This window comes from Diabrotica virgifera, chromosome 7 (assembly GCF_917563875.1).
Source record: "Diabrotica virgifera virgifera chromosome 7, PGI_DIABVI_V3a".
NCBI classification, from domain to species: domain Eukaryota; kingdom Metazoa; phylum Arthropoda; class Insecta; order Coleoptera; family Chrysomelidae; genus Diabrotica; species Diabrotica virgifera.
Genome location: NC_065449.1, coordinates 10,762,545 through 10,773,771, shown reverse-complemented (window position 1 = coordinate 10,773,771; position 11,227 = coordinate 10,762,545). Strand labels below are relative to the sequence as shown.

The 11,227-nt window shown below is 35.2% G+C and overlaps 1 long non-coding RNA gene across 1 annotated transcript; it reads right to left on the bottom strand.

Annotated features, from left to right (window-relative positions):
• LOC126888101 (uncharacterized) lies at positions 1-2,825 on the bottom strand. Its single transcript, XR_007699386.1, has 3 exons — positions 2,318-2,825; positions 2,065-2,259; positions 1-278 (listed from the first exon to the last, which is right to left on the bottom strand). It is a non-coding gene; the product is annotated as an uncharacterized LOC126888101 (long non-coding RNA).
• Positions 2,826-11,227: the final 8,402 nt, after the last annotated feature.

The window sequence follows — 11,227 nt, the reverse complement described above, 5'->3', positions numbered from 1 at the left end:
GTTTTTAGTCTCTCTTACAAAACTCATGAAAAAACAGATAGGATGTATTATTACATCACTGACGATATGTGGCCATACCAAATAATACATCCTTGATAAATATAAACATTTTTATTGAACAAAATCTTTTCATACATTTTTTTAATGCAATTTACTGATATTCCTAAATATTTCAAAAAAATGTGTCACATTTGCTTTGTAAACCTTTCTTTTGCCTTTCGTAGCCACATATTCCGTTTCCTTCCTGGTTTTTTGTAGACCACTTCTCTCAGCTGATTCTAAAAAAAATGAAATAAATGGTAATTTTTCTATCCTTTACAATTAACAATCAGAAGAAATATTATTTACAGATAATGATATGCATAATAATAATAGGTTTGTTCTAGCATCAGTTTGAAACCATCAGCGAATAATAGACCAGCGCGAGTAGAGGGGATCGCACTGGTGACTGTATTATGTTCTTTTACTGACCAACTGTTTGCTGATGGTTTTTGACTAGTTTGACTGTTTGCTAGAACAAACCTAATAATAATAAATATAAATATTTTGTATTTTGACAATGACATCTGATGTGGAAGTCAAAACATTAATAAAATTATTTTTTCAAGTTAACTTTCACATGCGCGTCTTAAAATTGTACTTTTAATACTTATATCATAAATAACTATTAAAACTATCTTAAGAGGAAACAGTATCGATCAACAGGTAGCGAAAATGTGTTCCAAGATTGCGGCTGTAATTTTGAATATTTTTCAAGATATTTGGCACACATATTCGTAATATAATAAAGAATGGCGGTACAGAGCCCAATTTGAAAAATATATTATTATGTCGAAATTACTCTGTAATTAAATACAATATAAAAAAACGAGCTTTTACCGCCATTAAGAAGAACAAAAAAATACACTTTCTTCAAATACAACTTTTTTATCCGATTTTGTGTTATTTTGGAACTACTAAAATTTTTTATTTCATTAGTAGTTCCAAAATTACACAAAATCTAGGCATCGGATAAAAAAGTTTATTTGAAGAAAGTGTATTTTTTTGTTCTTCTTAATGGCGGTACAGGCTCGTTTTTTAAATATTGTATAATTACAGAGTAATTTCCACATATTAATATATTTTTCAAATTGGGCTCTGTACCGCCATTCTTTATTATTTTACGAATACGTGTGCCAAATGCCTCGAAAAAATATTCAAAATTACAGTGACAATCTTGGAACACGTTTTGGCTACCTGTTTATCGCTACTGTATTACCTTAAAACATTGTAATTTGCTAAACCAGTATATTTTACTCTACTACTACTCTACTAGCTACATTTTCCACTGTTTCTAAAGACTTGTTTACATGGGTAGAGTTTTGAGGAGAGTAGAGTAGCGGTAGTACTCTACCAAAAATGGCTTGATACCATTCACATGAGGAGAGTACAAGTATAGTACTGATGCTAGTATAGTGAAACCGATTTTTGTATTTTTAAACACTCTTGATTATAAGTGCACCTTAAATTCTTAATTTTTTGCTTAAGCTCGTTTACTCCAAAGCCCCTTTGCCATTCTTTCGACGATTTCATCCTCTGCAGCTTGCTGCAAACTTTTATTTCTGTAGTATACACTACCTAAATTCCATAAACACTGGTATTCGCCGTATTATAGCTCTACAAGTTTTAAAGTTTCATCTTCGGTGAACTTCATTTTCACTATTTACACAAAACACAATTCCAGCCAGAATGACAGCGCCCCCATGTACTCTCCTACCTACTCTATTCTGCCATAATTGAGCGTGTTCCATGGGTAGATTGTGCAGCCGAGTAGACATTTTGGCAGTAGTGGTGGTCATAGAGTAGTTACTTTGCCATAGGTTGCTAGTCACTCTACTTTAACTCCAACTATACACTCTACCAGCTATTCTACTGTGCTGAGCATTTTTACGGTAGAGTTACTCTACTCTATCAAGTACTTGCATCATTACTCTACCTGTGTAAACAAGTCTTAAATCTACTGAATGAAAATCTACTTAATCTTAATCTACTCTTAATGAAAAATGTCTAAAATCATTTACCCACCTAGTATTATTGTAGAATTGAAGACAGTCCAGTGCCTTATAAATAATTTCAATATGAATATTTTTTCCTTTAATTCTCCTTTGATACCACTCCATTTTAGATTTTGGGGAACTAATTTCATTGTGTTTATAGCCCATATTTATTGAAGGAACCCAATCTGGAGATTGTTATTATCGATTAAGTCGGCTGGTTTTCCTATAAGATTAAAATGTTAACATCTTCAAAAATCGTTACTGTTGTAATTGTAACTTACCAGATATAAAATGATTACAGCAGACAGGACAGGAAAATTTTCATTTCGCTAGTAAAACCTGTACATTGTATTGCATTTAACCATTGTTGTCTCTCAGATACCTTATTTAGTTCAGTTTAAAAGTGAACTTTATCTTGACTTTATCACAATTACTTTGCATTTCACACTTCAAAACACAACACCAATGAAGCATATTATCTTTCTAAATTAATACTTCCAGAGAAAATGTTAAATTAATCTTTGTACAACACAAAATTACAAAGAAATACAACTAAAATTATCTAAAACTCATTAAGAACAGATAGAATAAGATTTATCTTTTACACCCAGTAGCCATATTGACATATTGATTTAATTTTGACAGCATGTTGGAACGGATTTAAATTTGGTAAATATAACTCCGCACGACCACGCAACTCGAAACACAAGTACGCAAACACGGTTGCGTGAAGCGTGGCTCGCAATCGTGAAATTTACGAGACTTGCTCGACCTGTAGATTCTTGTGTATTAGAGTGAGAGAACCGCAGGAGGTATTTGACCGCTGCGCGCAATCACAACCCACCCTGCCTTTAAGCACTTTTAAAGGGGCAATTGCATCCAATTTGTCGGGATGCGAACTTTTTACATGTCTTTTTAAATCATGTTTACGTTTATACACCTTTCCGCATTCCACGCACTTATTAATTCTTTCCACACCGAACATTTTCGTTGTCAAGAAAATGAAATACCTACTCAAAAGCAAACACAAACACAGAACTGTGAACAGTAGAAATGATTGAATCCGAAAATTGATCTAACAGCTTCACTGTTTAATTGGTAATTATACAAAGAGTCTACATTCTACCACATCCAATACTATTTTAATATTAAATATCATGCAACCGCAGTAAATATCGGTTTTTATTATCACTAAATGGTCTTTTCAGCGTTTTAAATAACTCAAAAGGCCCATTTCGTTGATTCAAGTTTATATAGGCAACCCAAATTACACGCCGCTAATCCTCGGGTCAGGATTTAGACAGAATAATGTCAGCTTTGTTGTTTGTTGTTGACAGTTAGTTTGAGGTTATATCAGCTGTCCGTAGAGAAGAAGAAGTACTGTCACATGGAAAAATTGTTATAACCCAGGAAAATTTAGTTTATTATTAATTTTATTATGATCCTGTTTAGCTAAATAAATCGATAAAAACAATAACTTAAACAAATTACCTGAGCCACCAAATACAAAACATAGTTATAAATTTGCTGGCTCAAGAAACTGAAAAAAAATTATTAAATTAATTTAAAAAATTTGTTTTTATTCAATATACCACTCAAGATATTTAGCGATACCACGATCAGCTTATAAATAGTTTTATTTTCCGGTATATGTAAAAATAAATTGCGATGAAAATAATTTACCTTCCAAAGAAGTTGTTGGAAGTTTTTTGGGATTTATTTGCATATTAGACCAAAGTGCAGAAGGTCCTGTAAATTAAATTTTAAAATTTATACAATCAAAGCACCTTTCCGTACACAACTGCAGAGGATGTATGAGTTGATGCGTTATGAGTGGTGTATATTCAGGCGTACAAAGGCGCATAACTGACATTGAAAAAAGAGTTTCCTATCTTCATGTGCATCCCATAATCTGAACCTAGTGTTGAATGATGCCGTTGATGGTGTACAGGAGTTGGTTTTTTTACGACATAATTAAGAGATTATTTGTTTTTTTTAGTGCAAGTATTAAAAGATGGAATGTACTACATATATAGTATTATCACTTTCGATTCATGGCGTTTGCCAACCTTAAAAATGTTATGTGAAACCCGGTGGTCATCCAGACATGATGCTGTTATGGCTTTGGTCGAGCTTTCCGACAAGTAATAAAATCTTTAACGAAAATTTCATTGCCTTCAAAAAAATATGAAAAATTAGAAGCTAGTGCATTATTAGAGCATATGAATAATTTTGAATTTGCCGTTAACGTTACTATTCAATCTAAAATACTTAACGTTATTCAACTAACATCAAAACTTCTGCAATCTGAAACGGCAGAGTTTACGGTTTTTCAACTTTTTGAAAAAAACTCGTGATAATCTTCGGGAAATGAGAAATTCGTTATCCGAAATTTTAGTAGAAGCAGCAGGAATAGCAGAATAGTGGAGATTAAACCGGAATTTAAAAATAAACGGAAAAACGTATAAAAAAATTTACGATGAGCTCAGCTGCGACGAAAAAATAACTTGTAGCAAAAAAGTTTTGAAGTTATTGTTTTCAATGTATTAGATATAATATTGCAACAACTTACTAACAGTGAAATAAATGGCGACTCGATTCTAGTTTTCTGTTGACCTAGATATCAAAATATCAACAGGCACCGCTGGGAAATATTCCAAAAATGCGGTTCAGAGAAACTATATGAAACGAGTCTTTGTACTCTTATACAGAGTATGGCATTAGTAACAATACAAAAATAGACGGTTTAGTTTTGATTTAAATCTGTCTCCTGCCATCCCCCGATAGCGCTATTTCTAGGTCTACCTTTTGTCAAGGAGGCTATGCAAGAAGACAAATTTAAATCAAAACTTCCGTAGTTCTCGGTATACAATAAAACTATTTATACCGGAGTAAGGTTAGAACGCCCTCTAACGGGGAATAAGTGAAATAAATGGCGACTCGATTCTAGTTTTCTGTTGACCTAGATATCAAAATATCAACAGGCACCGCTGGGAAATATTCCAAAAATGCGGTTCAGAGAAACTATATGAAACGAGTCTTTGTACTCTTATACAGAGTATGGCATTAGTAAAAATACAAAAATAGACGGTTTAGTTTTGATTTAAATCTGTCTCCTGCCATCCCCCGATAGCGCTATTTCTAGGTCTACCTTTTGTCAAGGAGGCTATGCAAGAAGACAAATTTAAATCAAAACTTCCGTAGTTCTCGGTATACAATAAAACTATTTATACCGGAGTAAGGTTAGAACGCCCTCTAACGGGGAATAAGTGAAATAAATGGCGACTCGATTCTAGTTTTCTGTTGACCTAGATATCAAAATATCAACAGGCACGGCTGGGAAATATTCCAAAAATGCGGTTCAGAGAAACTATATGAAACGAGTCTTTGTACTCTTATACAGAGTATGGCATTAGTAAAAATACAAAAATAGACGGTTTAGTTTTGATTTAAATCTGTCTCCTGCCATCCCCCGATAGCGCTATTTCTAGGTCTACCTTTTGTCAAGGAGGCTATGCAAGAAGACAAATTTAAATCAAAACTTCCGTAGTTCTCGGTATACAATAAAACTATTTATACCGGAGTAAGGTTAGAACGCCCTCTAACGGGGAATAAGTGAAATAAATGGCGACTCGATTCTAGTTCTCTGTTGACCTAGATATCAAAATATCAACAGGCACCGCTGGGAAATATTCCAAAAATGCGGTTCAGAGAAACTATATGAAACGAGTCTTTGTACTCTTATACAGAGTATGGCATTAGTAAAAATACAAAAATAGACGGTTTAGTTTTGATTTAAATCTGTCTCCTGCCATCCCCCGATAGCGCTATTTCTAGGTCTACCTTTTGTCAAGGAGGCTATGCAAGAAGACAAATTTAAATCAAAACTTCCGTAGTTCTCGGTATACAATAAAACTATTTATACCGGAGTAAGGTTAGAACGCCCTCTAACGGGGAATAAGTGAAATAAATGGCGACTCGATTCTAGTTTTCTGTTGACCTAGATATCAAAATATCAACAGGCACCGCTGGGAAATATTCCAAAAATGCGGTTCAGAGAAACTGTATGAAACGAGTCTTTGTACTCTTATACAGAGTATGGCATTAGTAAAAATACAAAAATAGACGGTTTAGTTTTGATTTAAATCTAGGTAAAGTTATTAAAAATCTAGGTAATTAAAATCTAGATAAAGGTAGACCTAGAAATAGCGCTATCGGGGGATGGCAGGAGACAGATTTAAATCAAAACTAAACCGTCTATTTTTGTATTTTTACTAATGCCATACTCTGTATAAGAGTACAAAGACTCGTTTCATATAGTTTCTCTGAACCGCATTTTTGGAATATTTCCCAGCGGTGCCTGTTGATATTTTGATACCAAGGTCAACAGAAAACTAGAATCGAGTCGCCATTTATTTCACTTATTCCCCGTTAGAGGGCGTTCTAACCTTACTCCGGTATAAATAGTTTTATTGTATACCGAGAACTACGGAAGTTTTGATTTAAATTTGTCTTCTTGCATAGCCTCCTTGACAAAAGGTAGACCTAGAAATAGCGCTATCGGGGGATGGCAGGAGACAGATTTAAATCAAAACTAAACCGTCTATTTTTGTATTTTTACTAATGCCATACTCTGTATAAGAGTACAAAGACTCGTTTCATATAGTTTCTCTGAACCGCATTTTTGGAATATTTCCCAGCGGTGCCTGTTGATATTTTGATATCTAGGTCAACAGAAAACTAGAATCGAGTCGCCATTTATTTCACTTATTCCCCGTTAGAGGGCGTTCTAACCTTACTCCGGTATAAATAGTTTTATTGTATACCGAGAACTACGGAAGTTTTGATTTAAATTTGTCTTCTTGCATAGCCTCCTTGACAAAAGGTAGACCTAGAAATAGCGCTATCGGGGGATGGCAGGAGACAGATTTAAATCAAAACTAAACCGTCTATTTTTGTATTTTTACTAATGCCATACTCTGTATAAGAGTACAAAGACTCGTTTCATATAGTTTCTCTGAACCGCATTTTTGGAATATTTCCCAGCGGTGCCTGTTGATATTTTGATATCTAGGTCAACAGAAAACTAGAATCGAGTCGCCATTTATTTCACTTATTCCCCGTTAGAGGGCGTTCTATCCTTACTCCGGTATAAATAGTTTTATTGTATACCGAGAACTACGGAAGTTTTGATTTAAATTTGTCTTCTTGCATAGCCTCCTTGACAAAAGGTAGACCTAGAAATAGCGCTATCGGGGGATGGCAGGAGACAGATTTAAATCAAAACTAAACCGTCTATTTTTGTATTTTTACTAATGCCATACTCTGTATAAGAGTACAAAGACTCGTTTCATATAGTTTCTCTGAACCGCATTTTTGGAATATTTCCCAGCGGTGCCTGTTGATATTTTGATATCTAGGTCAACAGAAAACTAGAATCGAGTCGCCATTTATTTCACTTATTCCCCGTTAGAGGGCGTTCTAACCTTACTCCGGTATAAATAGTTTTATTGTATACCGAGAACTACGGAAGTTTTGATTTAAATTTGTCTTCTTGCATAGCCTCCTTGAGAAAAGGTAGACCTAGAAATAGCGCTATCGGGGGATGGCAGGAGACAGATTTAAATCAAAACTAAACCGTCTATTTTTGTATTTTTACTAATGCCATACTCTGTATAAGAGTACAAAGACTCGTTTCATATAGTTTCTCTGAACCGCATTTTTGGAATATTTCCCAGCGGTGCCTGTTGATATTTTGATATCTAGGTCAACAGAAAACTAGAATCGAGTCGCCATTTATTTCACTTATTCCCCGTTAGAGGGCGTTCTAACCTTACTCCGGTATAAATAGTTTTATTGTATACCGAGAACTACGGAAGTTTTGATTTAAATTTGTCTTCTTGCATAGCCTCCTTGACAAAAGGTAGACCTAGAAATAGCGCTATCGGGGGATGGCAGGAGACAGATTTAAATCAAAACTAAACCGTCTATTTTTGTATTTTAACTTACTAATAGGTTTAGGTTTGTCGGATTAAGACACATGAAGGTATAATAGGTTTTCATGTCTATTCCCAAAAAATTTATTAACACGAACCGACGAAGACTTATTAAAGAAAGGCGAAATATTGTCATTTACACATATTTTAGTAAATGTTTATAATACGGGGCCCACAAAAATGGTCGCGGGGGGGCCCCCAATCTTCAGCTAAGCCACTGAGACTAGATGTCCTGCCAGGTATGTCGGACTCGTATGTAACAATAGTTTCCCCCGCGAAACTACCTTAAGACATTAGCTACTTCACGGGGGGATGATCCGACCATTGCTCTTCCTTGATGCTATCGAACTAATTGCTTTTCTCCTTCTAACATTCTCTATTTTCAGCTCTTCCCCTTTCAATGCACCGCAGATCCTGGAGGATTTCCATCGCAAATGTGTTAATTGCCTTCGATGAAAGCGTTTCTTCTAAGGTCTCTGATCAGATTATCTATCGGTTGGCTAATCGTTTTCAGAGTATTGCGTCCACCTGCCTGTTGTTGCGGAATCCCACTGTAATGGCCATCGATGCATGCTGTTTTGCCGTTCTCGTCTTCTAAATTCATCAAGGCACAATGTAGTTGTAGGTGACCCTCTTTGGTGATAAAAGGTCTTCCTTTCTTCAGGTAGCACTCCATTGGGCAGCATCCCAGCTGTGATGTATATTGCGTTCTCAGATATTGTACGGAATGCGCTGGGAAGTCTAAAGACGCTCAGACGATATACTGATGCGACCTTCCTCCGTGATTCCTGGGGTTCCGAGATGCCAGCCCAAATTTATATTAATCCTGACGACAGTAAAATCCTCCTGCTTTATTTTGGGCCACCTACATTCGGTATTAGCCATGGAAAGGCTGCTCTTAGTACTGACATGCTCCATCTGATGCTTGACACTAGAGTCTGGCATCAATCACTCCCAAGTACCGAAGGAATGCTTATGATGTGATGTCATGTTCTCTAATGCTCAGTGCTACGGTTTCCACCTGTTTCCTACTACAATAGTAATAAGCACTGCCTCAGTTTGGTGCTTCGCTAGTTTTAAATTGATTGTGTTACATTCACTTAGAGATTTTCTCTAAGATGATCTCAAACATGGGACGTATTTCCTCAAGTTGCTATGCGACCATTACCATAGCCACTTTATCGACATTGCTATGAGCAGGCTAGCATCCTTTGGTAATTTTAACTTTAGTAACCTAATCATACATAATATTCCACAATAGATAGCCTAGCACAGAGCCCTGTGGTACCCCTATAGTGATTTTATATTCCTTTGGACCGGACTTATATTTCAAAATTCGATCATTGAGGTAACTATTAGTCACTATACTCTTTATATATACCGGTACCTTCATTTCGATAAGAGCTCGTACAATGCAATCCCAGTTGGCGGAGTTGAAAGCATTTTTTGTCCAATATGGTCACGAGACAGTACCTCTTCGCCCCCCTCTTTGATCTGGTCACTGCACTCGCTTCCTTAGCTGTGTTAACGACAAGATCAATCGCAACTAGTATTATTAAGTGTCCTTTTCGAAAACCATACTGATTGCAGCGATTCAACTGCTGCTTCGATTCTTTGATTGACTATTCGTTATAGTATAGTATAGATTGACAGCTGTATTGTAGAGAGGGGATGATAAGATGATGGTTCATCTAACAGAAAATTAATAAATTAAGGTAAAATTTGAACAAAACTTATTAGGGAAGTTCAGCATTTGTAAAAGCAGCTTTACATCAAGGCTATGCAAGTCTCATGCTATGCAAGTCCGTCTTGCATGGCATATCTCTTGCCTGCCCTGACCTTTTTACATCGGAGCTATTTCTGTGCAATTTTAGATACCACTTTCATTGTTGCCAATAGAAGAAATATATCAAAATATTAACTTTAGATATTTCACTTAAAAACTTCAGTCCATAATTAAATATATTCAAATATAAACCACAAATTATTACATCCAATAAATACCATTTAAACTTACACAATAAGGTTAAGTTTTTTTCTAAACTATAAATTTTGTCATATTGGCAGCATGAATTTTGACAGGACTTGCATCAAAATAGCATGAAAAATAGAACATGTTTTAATTTTTCGTCTAGCACAGGAATTGCATGGAAATAGCGCGTGGGCATGCGCAGTAGCGTGATCTGTCTTGCATGGCTCTTGCCTAGCATGAAAATAGCATAATGTAAAACTGTCTTAAGGGCAGTATTAAAGACAGTAACGAATAATTGAAACCATTCATGGTCAGAATGATAATAAAATATAATGTTACTATAAGTTTAAAATATGTACAAATTTTTTATTCAGAGTTGATAAATTCACAAGGAAAAAGGTTTTATGTAGTTGACTGTATACCATATAATACAAAAAACTAATGAAATCCTTTATAAAAGGTATAAATTTAAAATCCCTAAGAAGGGCTACATCACAGAACTAGTTTTCGATTGGTTGACCAATCATCATCAGTGCTTACGTGATCTAACATGCTTTTTTTGTGTGTGTGAGAGTGGGAATCTTCTAAAGACCGTACCAGGCGAATCGTACTTGGCGTGTGTTGGATTCAGAGTAAACGGAGTACATCCGAACGCAGTTCCCCTCTGGGGGCCTTGCTTCCAGATGCATCCGTCCGTCAAAGCAAAATCGACTGACCTGCTGCTCATGGTGGCGGTTTTTTGAAATTTTATCAGGACGCTTTGTGTATGTTTAAATGAGACATTTAAAAAAATGCCGTGTCCCGCTAGTGATATGATGTATTAATATAAACAGAAAATAAAAACGCACTTAATCTGATATAAATTCTTCTATTTCCAATATTGATTATCAGTTTGATTTTGTATACATAACCTCACTATCGCAGTTTATGTCAATAAATCTTTATTAACGAAAAAGAAAATATTTTTATTGCACTATAAATTACAGTATAAATTAATAACTAATGAATTCTAACAATTGTATTCAGTTATTATCACTACAAAATAAAATATTCAAGTTTAACAAAATAATCCCATAAGACTCAATGTTAAAACGTCCTGACAAAATCTGACAGCGTGTCACGTGACTGTAAGTAGAGGGGAGACGCACGGAGCCAATATTGCTTTTGTTTACCCCTGTTTAGTTGTCTCTCTCTTTCTATAATCTCTTTTCTCTTAATGATTT